The sequence below is a fragment of the Columba livia genome, chromosome 26 (genome assembly GCF_036013475.1).
Source record: "Columba livia isolate bColLiv1 breed racing homer chromosome 26, bColLiv1.pat.W.v2, whole genome shotgun sequence".
Taxonomy (NCBI): domain Eukaryota; kingdom Metazoa; phylum Chordata; class Aves; order Columbiformes; family Columbidae; genus Columba; species Columba livia.
This window is the reverse complement of record NC_088627.1, coordinates 525,692-538,139: the sequence shown is the minus strand read 5'-3', so window position 1 is coordinate 538,139 and position 12,448 is coordinate 525,692. Positions and strand designations below refer to the sequence as shown.

Genomic DNA, 12,448 nt, shown 5'->3' with positions numbered 1-12,448 from the left:
CTCTAAAAATGTTCATCTGAAATTAATAGTAGAGGATATTTTTATTATGTGATGTGGAACAATAAACGCAGATGTTCCCTGTGCAACAGAGCTTGCTGCAGAGATATCAATCTTGGAATTCATTTGGTTTTCATCTTTTGTCAGATGTGCAGGGACAGGGTTTTGTGCATGTTTTATTCAACTCCATTTTTACTTAGGAAACTGAAATGAAGCTCTTTTGATCCCACATGCAAATGTTTTAACTGGATCAAAATGCCCAGAATCCAGCAGCCGAGCTGGGTCGGGCCTCGGGGTGCTGGGATTCGGGGTCTGTTGCAGGGGGTTTGTGTTTCCGGTTCCCTGCCCAGGACGTGGGGCTGTCCCCTCCTGCCCCCGGCCCGTGGGGCAGGGCCCGAACTGCAGGGCGGTGCTGGGTCAGAAACGCTCCGGGAGGGGGGAGGAAGGGAAGAAGAAAAGACTTGTCATGTGCTTCCAGAAAACACAATATCTGACACAGAATTAATGAGGGGATTATGCGGAATCAGCATATACATTTCTCAGAGTGACTTTCCTCGACAGAAGGACACTAATCGCACTTTGAGAGATCAAAGCCTTTAATCAACGTTTAAGCATCTTAAGTTTGTTCCACTTTATTAAATGAAAATAATGACACTGTGTTCTACATTAAGGAGGAGGAAGATGCCCCAGAAAAGCTGCCTGTTCCCTCCCTCTGCCCACGTCCTTTGGAGCTGAGCACACGATCGCCTCCTGCCCCGGGAAACGGTCCTGGTGGCGGCTCAGCGCCCAGCTGGAAAACGCAAACCTGATCTGCATCCCCTGGGTTCTCATACTGTTGTGTTGGAGCAAAGAGCTTGCTCAGGATGAAAATCCCCTTTTGGGGGTGGATGGGATAAACCCATGGTGGTGGGATTGCAGCGAGTGTGATAAGGGGAGATACAGAAAAAGAAATGGGAGGGGTGGATGGATGGACAGATGGATGGATGGACGGACTGGTGGGCAGATGGACGGATGGACAGGCACCAGGGCAGGCTGGCGGCAAACGCAGAGGGCAAGGGCGGCCTTGAGGAGACGAGATGGCGCGGCCAGCTCGGCAGTGGTGTTGGCAGAAGGCTCCTGTGGCCCTGATGCTTTTTCACCCTGACTTCTTGCCTTCTGTTTGTGTTCCTATTTCTACACCTGGATCCTGGCCAGAACGAAAACCAAGGAGGGGGGATAGAAAACTTAGTGCTTTTCAATTAAACAAGAAGCTCTTTGCCATTGTAAGTGAGTTTATTTAGACATTAAATCAAAATCAAATGCTTGCACTATCAGTGCTACTTACAGTCTGATAATTAATGATGGCTTTCCCCAGCGAAAACTCTTCTGTGTTCTGTCAGCACCGCTGTACATCTTTGATCGAGAGCTTTTTAAGTAGTTTCAGAAGCTGGATCTGTAAAATAAAAATAACACGTAGTGGTAATTCTCTGCCCCAAAAATAAATAATAAAGGCTTGTAACATTTAAGTGTTGGATGTCAGCTAATCAACAATTTCAGCATCATTGCGTGGTGGTGAGCTGAGAAACGGGAGAATGAAGGGTTTTCTTTGCAGTTATGTGGAAAATCTTTCACATCCCTCTGACAGTGGAAGGAGTTTTAAACCAGATGTAAATTATTTTCGCCTTGTTTTCAGGACCTTTTCCATAACCTAAATGGTGGAAAGGGATCTTAGCGCTAATGAAAATCGAGCTCAGTTCTTCTTATGGGAATATAAGCCATCCCAGTCGCATTTGCCCTTCCTCCTGCTTGGTGTTGGAAGAGGATAACAGCAGAAAGAGGGGCCGAGCTGCACGTGTTGAGCTGCACTCGGCAGTGTTTGCGAGGCCGCAGTCCTCAAGGTCGGGTCCCGTCCTGGGCACCCCTGGAGCTGGGAGCATCGGCCGCCGCAGGAGGGTCAGGAACCTCGAACTGGGATGCGAGTGGCAGCTCTCACCCCCCACCAGTTCCTCCTCTTTCTCACAGCGTTTAAACTGACCTCTGTTTGCAGACAGGCCTTTGTTGTCATGACTTTTTCCCCACCTGCTTCCTTGAGGAGCACCGTCTCCCTCCTCACCTGTTTGGACATGGAGTGAAGTCCCACCTGATACTCTGGAGCAACACGTGCGTCCCCTCCCCGTTCTCAGCGCCGCCGGGTCCCTCGCCCTCCCGTCTCCAGCCCGTCTGCGGGAAGGAGCCTCCTCTTCTCCGTCGACACGCTCAGCAGAGTAGACAGCTGCCAAGTCCGATAATGAGGCCTCACCTCGCTCCGCATAGCGCTGCCAGCTGCTGGTACGATTAAGCTGTATTATTACTTTCTAAATTGAGAAGCGCTTCCCCTCCTCCTTCCTCCCGCTCCCCTGGCCGGCGGTGCCGCCTCAGCGTTTCCAGCCCCGGCAGGATGCTCGGTGCCAGCCCGGCTCTGGAGCTCCGTCTGGGTGAGAAGAAAAGCGAGCTCCTGCCCTGAACTGTGCAGAGGAAGGAGGTGGAGCAGTGAATAACCACCGAGTCTTCCTTGCTACTGCCTCCTGTTACCGCCTTTGAGAGCACCACTGCCGGCCAGAGTAGAACTCTTCCATTCATCCTCTTCTGCCCCCCGGCCTCTGCCCCGTCCCCAGCTACAGGGCTGTTGTCCCTGTGGGCTCTGCTCGTTCTGCTGCCACCGCTGCCTGCGTGACCGCTCGCTCCCCCTGGTCGGCCAGCGTGGGCCAGGGTAGCGTTAGACAGTAGATCTTTGTGGAGTGTGTGGAGCTTAAACTAATATGGAAATTAATAGTTATGAAGAACAATTTCTCATTTGACAGTCATCACATCTTGTGCTAGAAAAAGACAAAATGACAAGAATCCGTGGTAAGCAACCCATAAAGGGCCTCTTCATCCTTCCCGCTGTGGTTGGATTTGTCGTTAGTTTCCCTTTTTTTGATCCAAATCAGGTTGAAGTAATTGGAAGTGATTAAAAAGCATGCTGGAGCGATTTGCACAGGATCGTGGCATGAATAGATTGTCGTGTTTCCTCAGACCGAGCGACAGGACGACAGGGAACCCAGACCCCCGGAGTCTGTGGTGGTGACACTCGGGTGCTGCTCGCTCCTCGGCCTGTGACTCACACGCTACTGCATCCGGAGTGTGTGAGTCCTTTGTAGTGAGCGTTGTGTGGTGCGATGGAGGGACAATGGGTCTCAATTTGTCATCTAACGGGATCATAATCACGGTAATTAACGCTATTTGTAGATGTTAGTCTGGCTGGCAATAAGATTTTACACAGTGTATCTTCCGCAGAACGATTTCTATTGCTTCAAGCAGATAAAAGCTGACATCGGTTCAGAATGACTTGGAAAATCAATAAGCAATAAAACTTAGCATGAAAACAAATAAATTAGCCCAATCACAAAAAACACAGGGACACCATCAGACTAGTTAGACCGACGAAGTCAGGTGTGACTGCGGGAGACGAGCGGCTGGTTCGGCGGAGGTGCCGGGCGCCTCTTCTCAAGCTCTTGCGCTCTTCAGGACGGGACTTGCTTCCAGCCGCCAAACTCGGTCTGAATCAAGCACAAAAAGACAGACAGCCTAGAAAATACCTCGTCTTCCTAGAGGGTGTTTTCTTTTGTATTATAGTTCCATATGCCCTGATGGCAGCGGCCGTGGCTGTGGGGTCTCTCTCCAAGCTGCTCTTTGCATGGGGAGACAGCAGGAATGTGCCTGGAACGAGTACACTGGGCATGGGAAACCAACTCGTACGAGTGATGAACTAATTAAAATGCACTAGGACAATTGCAGTTGAGTGCCTGACTATAACCTTCAACTCTGGCTTAATTAGCACATAAACCTTGCTTTATGCCTTGTGTAAAGGAGTGAATTTAATGTGCTTGGACTTAATCTGTTCAAGCTACCAAGGAGGGGACCCGCAGCTCGCGCTGCGGCCGATCCCTCCCTCGCACGGCTGGGCTGGGATCTCCCTCTTATATCTATGGGGCACCAAACAGGTTCAAAACTGATGATCCCTGTCAATATGGACTGGTCGGGGGGAGCTGCGGGGCCTGGGCGCTGGCAGGTGTTGCTGTTACATGGGAAAACAGTCTCAGCCAGTTTCCAGCAGCAGAAGAAATAATTTTTAGCGCTCGTAATTATATGTTTTTGGGTAAATGAATCACTGGGGTAGATCTGCGTTTGGTTCAAGGGAACCGCACCATGCTGCGCTGTTTCTGAGTTTGACCCTCTGGCTTTGTGTGAGCCAAGCCTGGGGTGTTAGCTAAGGTGGGAGGAAGAACAGTTCGCTGGTTTAGGCCCAGGCGGGTTTGCAGCGAGGCTGGCGGGCTCATGTGCTTGGTGGCTGTTGCAGAATACTTGGGAGTTGTCCTGACACAAATTGTTTTCTTCAGCTTTCCAGCCAAAAGAAACTGAATAAGAAATCGTTGCGGCTTGAACAAAACATTTGCTTCATTTGGGGGAGATTGTGAAGTCTTTGTTGTTTAATTGTCTAGAAAGATGTTGAGCAATAAAATCCCGGTTCAAAATAAAGCCTCCCAGTGTTTTGCTGAGGGAGTCTGGAGCGAGGACGGGAACCAGCCCGCCACAGCCAGCGAGCTGGGGGGCTTCAACATAAACCAGCTGTGCTTGGGGGGCGGGACCTCAGGTCCCTGGTGTCACGGGCTCCGCCATGGAGCTTGGTTGGCCACTTTGCCCTTCAGACCTCAGGTAAGGGCAGGTTAGACCTCAGGCAGGGGCAGGTGAGACCTCAGGTAAGGGCAGGTTAGACCTCAGTTAAGGGCAGGTTAGACCTCAGGTAAGGGCAGGTTAGACCTCAGGTAAGGGCAGGTGAGACCTCAGGTAAGGGCAGGTTAGACCTCGGTTAAGGGCAGGTTAGACCTCAGGTAAGGACAGGTTAGACCTCAGGTAAGGGCAGGTTAGACCTCAGGTAAGGGCAGGTTAGACCTCAGGTAAGGGCAGGTTAGACCTCAGGTAAGGGCAGGTTAGACCTCGGGTAAGGACAGGTTAGACCTCAGGTAAGGACAGGTTAGACCTCAGGTAAGGGCAGGTTAGACCTCAGGTAAGGGCAGGTTAGATCTCAGTTAAGGGCAGTTTCAGGAGAAGTTCCAGGGAAAAATGGTAAAAATCTGTGTTTTTCACAAATGGATAATCCATATAATGTTCATGTCTAATCTAAAGGTTTTCTTTAGATCAGTTCTTTTCTATTTGGAGTTTTTAATCCTTAATTGTTTTCTCTCTTTGCAAGTTAAAATATTAATTAGAAAATCAACCTAAACAGAAAACCAGAGCTTTTAATTAGGTCGATATCAGAACAAGATGTTTCAGACCTCAAAACTCTTTGAACACGTGAAATTACAGATGGGTCAGAATGGACCTTGGCTTGGAAGAGCTCAGTCCGCAGCACATGTGCAATGTGCCGTTTCTCGGTGGGTGAGGAGGTGGGGTTTCCTGGGCAGTCTGGGTGGTTTGGTACCTGCGGCGGCCGCCAGACCCTTTCACGCGCCTTCTCCCTCCCACACGCTGCTGGGAAATAAATCCTTTGGCAGTGGAAATCAGGCTTGAAGTAAACAGATTAGTAATGGTTATTTGGTAACACTTTATTAATTAAATGTCCTAAATACATTTAAACCTAGGCATTTAATTTAGATTTATAAGGATAATTTAGATTTATAAGAATCGTTATTATACATTAAGTACAGTAAATGCCAATTGATTTTTATAGACAATATTTACTGAGGTGTAACCACACTGCAAAATTTAATTATCTTCATACTTAGTGAAAAGGACAGTAGGGAGGTTTCGGGAGCAGGACCTTTGTAAGGGCTGGCAGGGCAGGGAGCTGCTCCCGCTAGTGTCACCTCGCGCTGCCGGGCTTGGCCCCGCAGCTTCTGGACCCGTCTCCATAAATGCCAAGTTAAAAGCTCAACGTGCACTTTTCAATGGGAACGTGTCACCGAGTTGTTCCCTGGGCTGGACCAGGACACGGGCAGCAGCCCCAGGACTGAGAGGTTGGATGGGGAAGCTGGGGCTGGTCCCTCCAACATCCTGTTGGGTAGAGAGGAGCCTACTGGATCACAGTAAATTCCTTTAACATCATCAGCTCCGGCTGTTAAACCAACGCTGCCAAATCCACCTCTGCCCCATGTCCTGAGAACCTCATGTCCGTCTGTCCAACCCTCCAGGATGGTGACTCCAGCACTGCCCTGGGCAGCCTGTTCCAATGCCCCACAGCCCTTTGGGGGAGAAATTGTTCCTAAATCCAACCTCAACCTCCCCTGGCACAACTTGAGGCCGTTTCCTCTGCTCCTGGCGCTGGTTCCTGGGGGGCAGAGACGCATCAACACATCTCCCTATTGGCAGAAAAAGAATTTACATTTTCAAGTTATCTCGAATGGTTTCCAAACCAGAAGGTGTTAAACCTTTTGTTTCAAAGGACTTTTATTTTGCCATTGTGTTCTTTCTATAGACATACTGCTGCCATCTGAGCAGCTGTCATTTTCTTGTTTGCCTGTGTAGGAACTTACTCATAAATCAGGTCAGATATATCTTTTCCTTCCTGGTCAGAAGCAACCAGGATTTAGTGCTGGCCGGACGGGGTCAGAGACGCCTCAGCCGCCAGAGCTGCTGGAGCAGGGACACGGGAGCAGGAATCCCAGGTGCTGCGGGTAAAACCGCGTGCAGAACCCACGTTTGCAGCAAGGTGGAACGCAGCCCGAACAGCCACGGCTCTGGTTTCCAGCCCTGCGTGGTGGGAACCGCAGCAGAATCATTTCCATCTCTGTCTTCCAGGATGGACACATCAGCAGCGCAGCAGGGACGCTCTGTGCGGGATCTCGCGCTGTTTCATTCTGCAAAAATTTTTACAAACGTTTGATTCATTGGCAGTTTGGGAAGGTTCATGGTCCTTAAGCTTCGCTTGGAGATTTGAGCAAGAACGAGCTCAGCATCTCAAGCAGAGGCCGATGAGTCTCACCTGCGTTCACGTCAGCCCATAAATCAGCCCGCAGACTCAAGTGAGTTCATGAACCTTCAGGAAACTTTAAATGAACCTGGGCTGCATCTCCGGGTTGGATACACAGTTCTCGTAGGAAATAACTCACAACGTGCCACTCAGAAGGCAAGATAATGATTCCTAAAGTGAGAGTAATGTAAAGCGTAGATGTTATGTGGGATAAACACATTTTTAATGCGGTTATGCTGAAGACTGCTGTTGTAATCTTGGAATGTAAATTCGCCTGCTCTGACCGCTCTGACTTTCCCCACATTTTTTCTCTCTTAAACATGACAAATACTGAAAGGCTAAAATTCTCATCAAAATTAACAGTAACCCCAAGCACATTAAAGCCTCTGCAGAACCCAGCCCGTGCTCCGTGCTCCGTGTTGTGTCTCTTTAAGGTGCGGTGTTGCGTGTTTTCCAGATGAGAAGCGATCCACTGCCGCACGGGGTAATTTCACAGCTCAGTTGCTCAGTGGTCGTAAGGAATACGGTTGGGCTTCGAGCCAGCGTGTCGGGCGGGGAGGAGCGTACGGCACGGGGGGCGCGTTGAGCCGAAAGATGTTGTGCATGGGGAATCCAGCAAGCGAATGAGGTGATCCTGTTGAATCGGTAATTGAGATAATTACTTGGAATACGGATATTGAGTTTGTGGAGGAGGAGATGCTGTGTGTGCCAGTGCGGCTGCTCACGAGGATACATGAATATTGGAGCTAAGTCACTGGTTGCTGTTCGAGACCAGTTGAACTCAGCGATGGTGCTTTTAAGGAGGTCAGTATTTTATTCCTAAAAACGTAAGGTCTTGTATGTAATATTGGAGAAAGAACACCAGCTAAGCTGGGCTTTAGGAAGGAGCAAGGCGAGGTGCCCACACCAGCACCCCCGGGGCACACGACCTGCCTCTGGCTCCTTGGCAGACTCCCGGGATAATGGGCGAGGACCGTAGGGTTGGTTCTTCCTCCTACACGTGCTCTGGCCAGGAGGTTCAAAACCTTGTCTGAGCTCTTTAGCAATTCAGAGGAGTTTGGGTGTTGCTTTGCGTGCTGCTTGGACAGGTCAACAGCCCAGAAGTGATCATTTCCTTTTTGTTGGCCTTGCAGAGAATGACCAGACAGACACATAAAAAGAGAGATAAATCCACTCGCACACGCAAATATTGTGGTGAAAATGAAGACGGTTCTGCTGTGTGAATGTTCCGAGGAGCACAGAGCACTGGGAACATGTTCCAAATGTCAAACGGATTATACTCCAGCGCCCTTATTGTTTCATATAATTCTCATCTAATGTCACCCCTGGCAACAATAATACAAGTCTCAATATTCGCTTTGATGTCGCCTCACTGAATATTTTTAAGCAATGAGGAGATTGCCGGGGGTGAGAGCAGGAGGGGCGGGCGGGACGAGCGTTGCTGTTGCACCCGACATGGGGCTGACAAAACAGATCCCTGAGTTGGATCCATCAGGAGGGTTCAATTTGCAGTGTCGGGGTCCCCGGCGCCTGCGCTGCTGCAGCCCGGGTGGGCTCGCCTGTGAGTTCCAGTCACGAGCTTTGTACCCATTCCAGTACAATTAGGGGCCCTGAGCCTGAAGCGACCGGATCAGAGGACACAGCGAAAGCAAATGAAGCAACACGGAGGGGGACAAATCATCTTAATTTTGCCAGGCTGAGCAGAGCTGTCACGTTACAAGGTCAAGCTGAAACGAGATGATTTTGTGGGAAGGAAGGATAAAATGACTAGAAGGGTGGAAAGTGCAAAGAGGCAGCAAGGGCTTGTCCTCTGCTATTTTATTACTCTTTTGACCCCAAAGCTTTTAGTAAAGTTGATGAACAGATCGAGCAGCCGGCCCTGAGGCTCCGAAACAGCTGGCGCTCCGTCCTCCTCCTCCCAGGCACCGCCTGCGTTCCGCGTTCATGTCTGCGCGAGGCTGCTCTGTGCACGCAGAATGGGGGGATAACGTTCTGCTTCAAGGCTTTGAGAGGCTGCTGACACACGCGGTAAAACCGGGGGTTTAGGTCTCCTGGGAGTGACAGATGAAGCGTTTCTCCTCCCGCGGGGCCGGGCTGTGGGGCACGCGGGTGTCCTGGCCCTGCGGACAGGCCCGCGCACCCGTACCCTTTCCTGTCCGACACTGCACCGCCAGCAGGGCGCTCAGCGCGGGGCCAGACCTGCGGCTGGAGGAGCAAGAGTGACTGGGAATGAGGAGCAGTCAAGCTTTACTCAGGGCTCTGCTCTTCAGAGCACAGACAAAATCTCATCAAAGTCAGTCACCAAGTTTGTGTCCTGTTGACCCGAAAGGAGGTTCGTGAGACAAAGTCTTTGTACAGCAAGAATGGAAGGCATTTCAGAGCAATTAAATCAGCGAGAGGTGCTTTGCTTTTCGCTGTGTTCTCTGATGTCCTGGCACAGATGCTGCTGTTCAGCTTGGGGTTGTCCTGCCAGGCCCCAGGCCCGGGAAAGGACAATTGTGGGTCCATAGTATTTATAATCTCCATGTGTGGCCTCTCTGCTGTGTCCTGCTGTCTGAACTGTTTGCACAGTGTTTGTCTTATTCCAAGAACCATTATTTGTGACACGGGCATAATGTTTCACTTCTTATTTCTCCCGTAAATTACAGGAGTGTCACTGAGCGCTGTGATTTGTGTGGTCGGTGTGCAGGCATCAATCACAGCTCGCCTGTTTCCCTCCCGTCTCCAGTGCCGCAAGGTTTCTTTCCTCGCTGCTTCCCATCCCGCACAGCCCTGCTGTGCATTGGAGAGGCTGTCGCTGGTGGAGCAGCTGGAAGGACAGAACCACGTTAAATGGTTCGAGGTCCAGTGGCAAATGGGTGTGCAAAAGAGTGAAATATGGTCAGGTTGTACGGTTATAGTGGAGAATTAGGATATAAGAAATCGAGTGTCCAGCCCCAAATCTCAGCCCGCGACAGCCGGTCAGATTGATAACTCTGTTGGAGTCTCTCCTGGAAAACTGTCCCTTTCTGGCGAGTGGTACAAGGTGATTTACCGTAGAAGAACCCAGCGCCAGCCCCCAGAGTGCCGTCCTCTCCGTGCCCTGGAGCCGCTCCCCCGAGAAGCAGTAACATCCAGCCCCCTGCGACTCGTCTGGATGCTGCTGCTAGTTCTTGTTCCTTTGGCCGCTGCCTGAGGGTGTGCACCAATCTCTTGATGCTTATATAAATATTATCCTTGTTAATCCCTTGGAGAAAAATAATATCAACAGAACGTGTTACCATTCCCTGGGTGGCTGGCCAAGCAGTGCGGACCAGATGATGTTTATATTTAAAACATGAAAATGCCAATAAAATAGTAATTTAAACAAATTCACCTCTTGGTATTTTCCCGTTGCAAACGGAGCAGTGACAGAGACATTCTCCACCTGCATCTTAAAATTCAGCAAAGTGGGCTGGCCTCTGTCCCATTGCCGTCCTGTTGCAGTCCCCATAGCCGAGGGGTTTTCCAGCTCCGCTCCAGCCGTTCCTGTGACCAGGTGGGACCCTCAGCTTGGTTTAAAAAAGCCATCGGTCCTCTTGTGTTTATGGCTGTGAAAAGAGTGATGCTTAAAACATGCTTCCCAAAGAGAGACAGGCAGCAGGATGCTGGTGTTGATTTCTGTTTTTCCGGTCCACCTGTTTATGCCTGTCCGCCCCGCTAGCTGATTGTCCGTCTTTCTGAAAATACCAGGTGTGCTTCAGAAGTAGTGGAGAAAGAGCGACAATGGCTCAGCAGAAGGCCTTGCGTCCTGTAAATCTTATTGGAGCCTTTATGTGAGGAGCAGGAATGGTTTTGGTTTAGCGCTGGCTCTGCTGATAAGGGGTATTTTCTCCTAAGGGCCCTGTGGCTCAGCCCTCGGGGTGTTTGATACCATCGTGTTAGGACTGAACGTCTCCAGGTCTGGCTCTTGAAGAGCGACAGCGATGGGGCAAAAGCGAGAAGGCTGGTCCTCGTCTTCCTCCGCTTGCCTCGTCCTCCCCGGGCGGCTCCAGGTTCCACAGGTTCCCTTCAGTCCCTGAGGTAACTTGTGTTCAGGCTCCCATCTCCAGCGTGCCGCGGGTGGAACAACCGCAGATGATAAAGGTCCATCTTGGTTCTGAACGCTGCCGTTGAGTGAAGAGATAAGTCCCCCTTGCATTCAAAGTCATTAACGGCTCAGCAATTTCAATGCCATTTCCCATCGAAATGTATGAATTTTTAATCCTTTAATTGCATGTTATCCTAAACACCACGTGTGCTTGCTTCTTATTTATCCGCTTGCTTTTGTTGTTACAGGTAAATGCTTTTTTGAACTCGCTTTTATGGGGGGAAACGCATTGTTATCTCTCTCCATGCAGGAGGACAAGGGGCCGGAGTCTCCAGTGACTTCTGCATCGGAAACCACCGTTGGCCGAGACGCGCCGCGGTCGGTGAGAAAACCAGGTTGTTTTGTTCTTCCCAGCCTCTGAAATGGCTTTTGTGATAACAGAGAAATTAATTACTAGCGAGATTACTGAAAGAAATATTCTGCCGATGCGATAACTGTGTTCACTGGAGACATCTGTTTGGTTTTATTTCTGAAGAAACCCCTGTGTTTCGCTCTCGGAGCTGTGAATGGCGGGTAATACAGCTATTGTTGCAGTAAATATGCATTCATTTCCGACCTCGGGAACGTTCGTGGAGCTTTGTCTACTCAGAGTTGGATTTTTAGGAGGCTGAAAACAATGGTTCCTGCCAAGATTGAGATCAACTGTTTTCCGAGACTGGGGAGGTTGGAGCTGGGGATTAACTCTCGATCGCAGGCTTCCCAATTATAACAGGACTCATTTAACAGAACAAAACAACAGAAAGAGCCGTTCCTAAAACATCTGACATTTGCTGGAGAAAAGACGAGCTGATTTGTCTTGTTCCGAAGGGTCTCTCAGTGCCCGTGGTGACACACATCACGTTTGTTCTCGAGCTGTCTTAGGGCCTCTCCTCTTGTGGATGTGTTTGTTTCTTGCATGTGGCCTAAGAGTAACTAGTCTGTGAAACTCCAGCGAGTTGTAGATTTGTCTGAGATGCTGTTGCTCTGCCTGATGAATTTTCACCTGTACTTCTACAGATTTAGTAAAAGAGCCATTAAGTGAGAACCCCGGGGGTCTGGGCTCACCTTGCACTTCACCACAAATTGATGACATTTCAGGCCGGTGAATGATGTGGACAGTGGAGCTGGAGGCCGGGACGTGTCACGGAAATGACTGAGATGATTTTCTCTATAGCTCAGGTCACTCGTGGAGTCATTCCTAGGCTGCAGGACACCAGTCTTCCCGTTGTGCAAGGTGTCCTGGTTCGTATGGTCAACTGTCGGGTACAATTCATGTGTCGCTCTTGTGTCCCGTCAGGGAGGGAGGGTTTATTTGAGTCTTGCAAGAGGATTTTCCTCCGCACTCGAGCTCGTTCCCTTCCATGAGCCAAACTTCAGGGTTCTTAGGGGAACCTGAA

At 50.0% G+C, this 12,448-nt stretch overlaps 1 long non-coding RNA gene across 2 annotated transcripts; it reads right to left on the bottom strand.

Annotated features, from left to right (window-relative positions):
- Positions 1-575: 575 nt before the first annotated feature.
- Positions 576-3,490, bottom strand: LOC110364078 (uncharacterized). 2 transcript variants are annotated; one of them, XR_002422577.2, is made up of 3 exons: positions 2,090-3,490; positions 1,322-1,429; positions 576-1,183 (listed from the first exon to the last, which is right to left on the bottom strand). It is a non-coding gene; the product is annotated as an uncharacterized LOC110364078 (long non-coding RNA). The 2 variants fall into 2 exon arrangements; XR_010468120.1 differs by having other exon boundaries at positions 2,117-3,488.
- Positions 3,491-12,448: the final 8,958 nt, after the last annotated feature.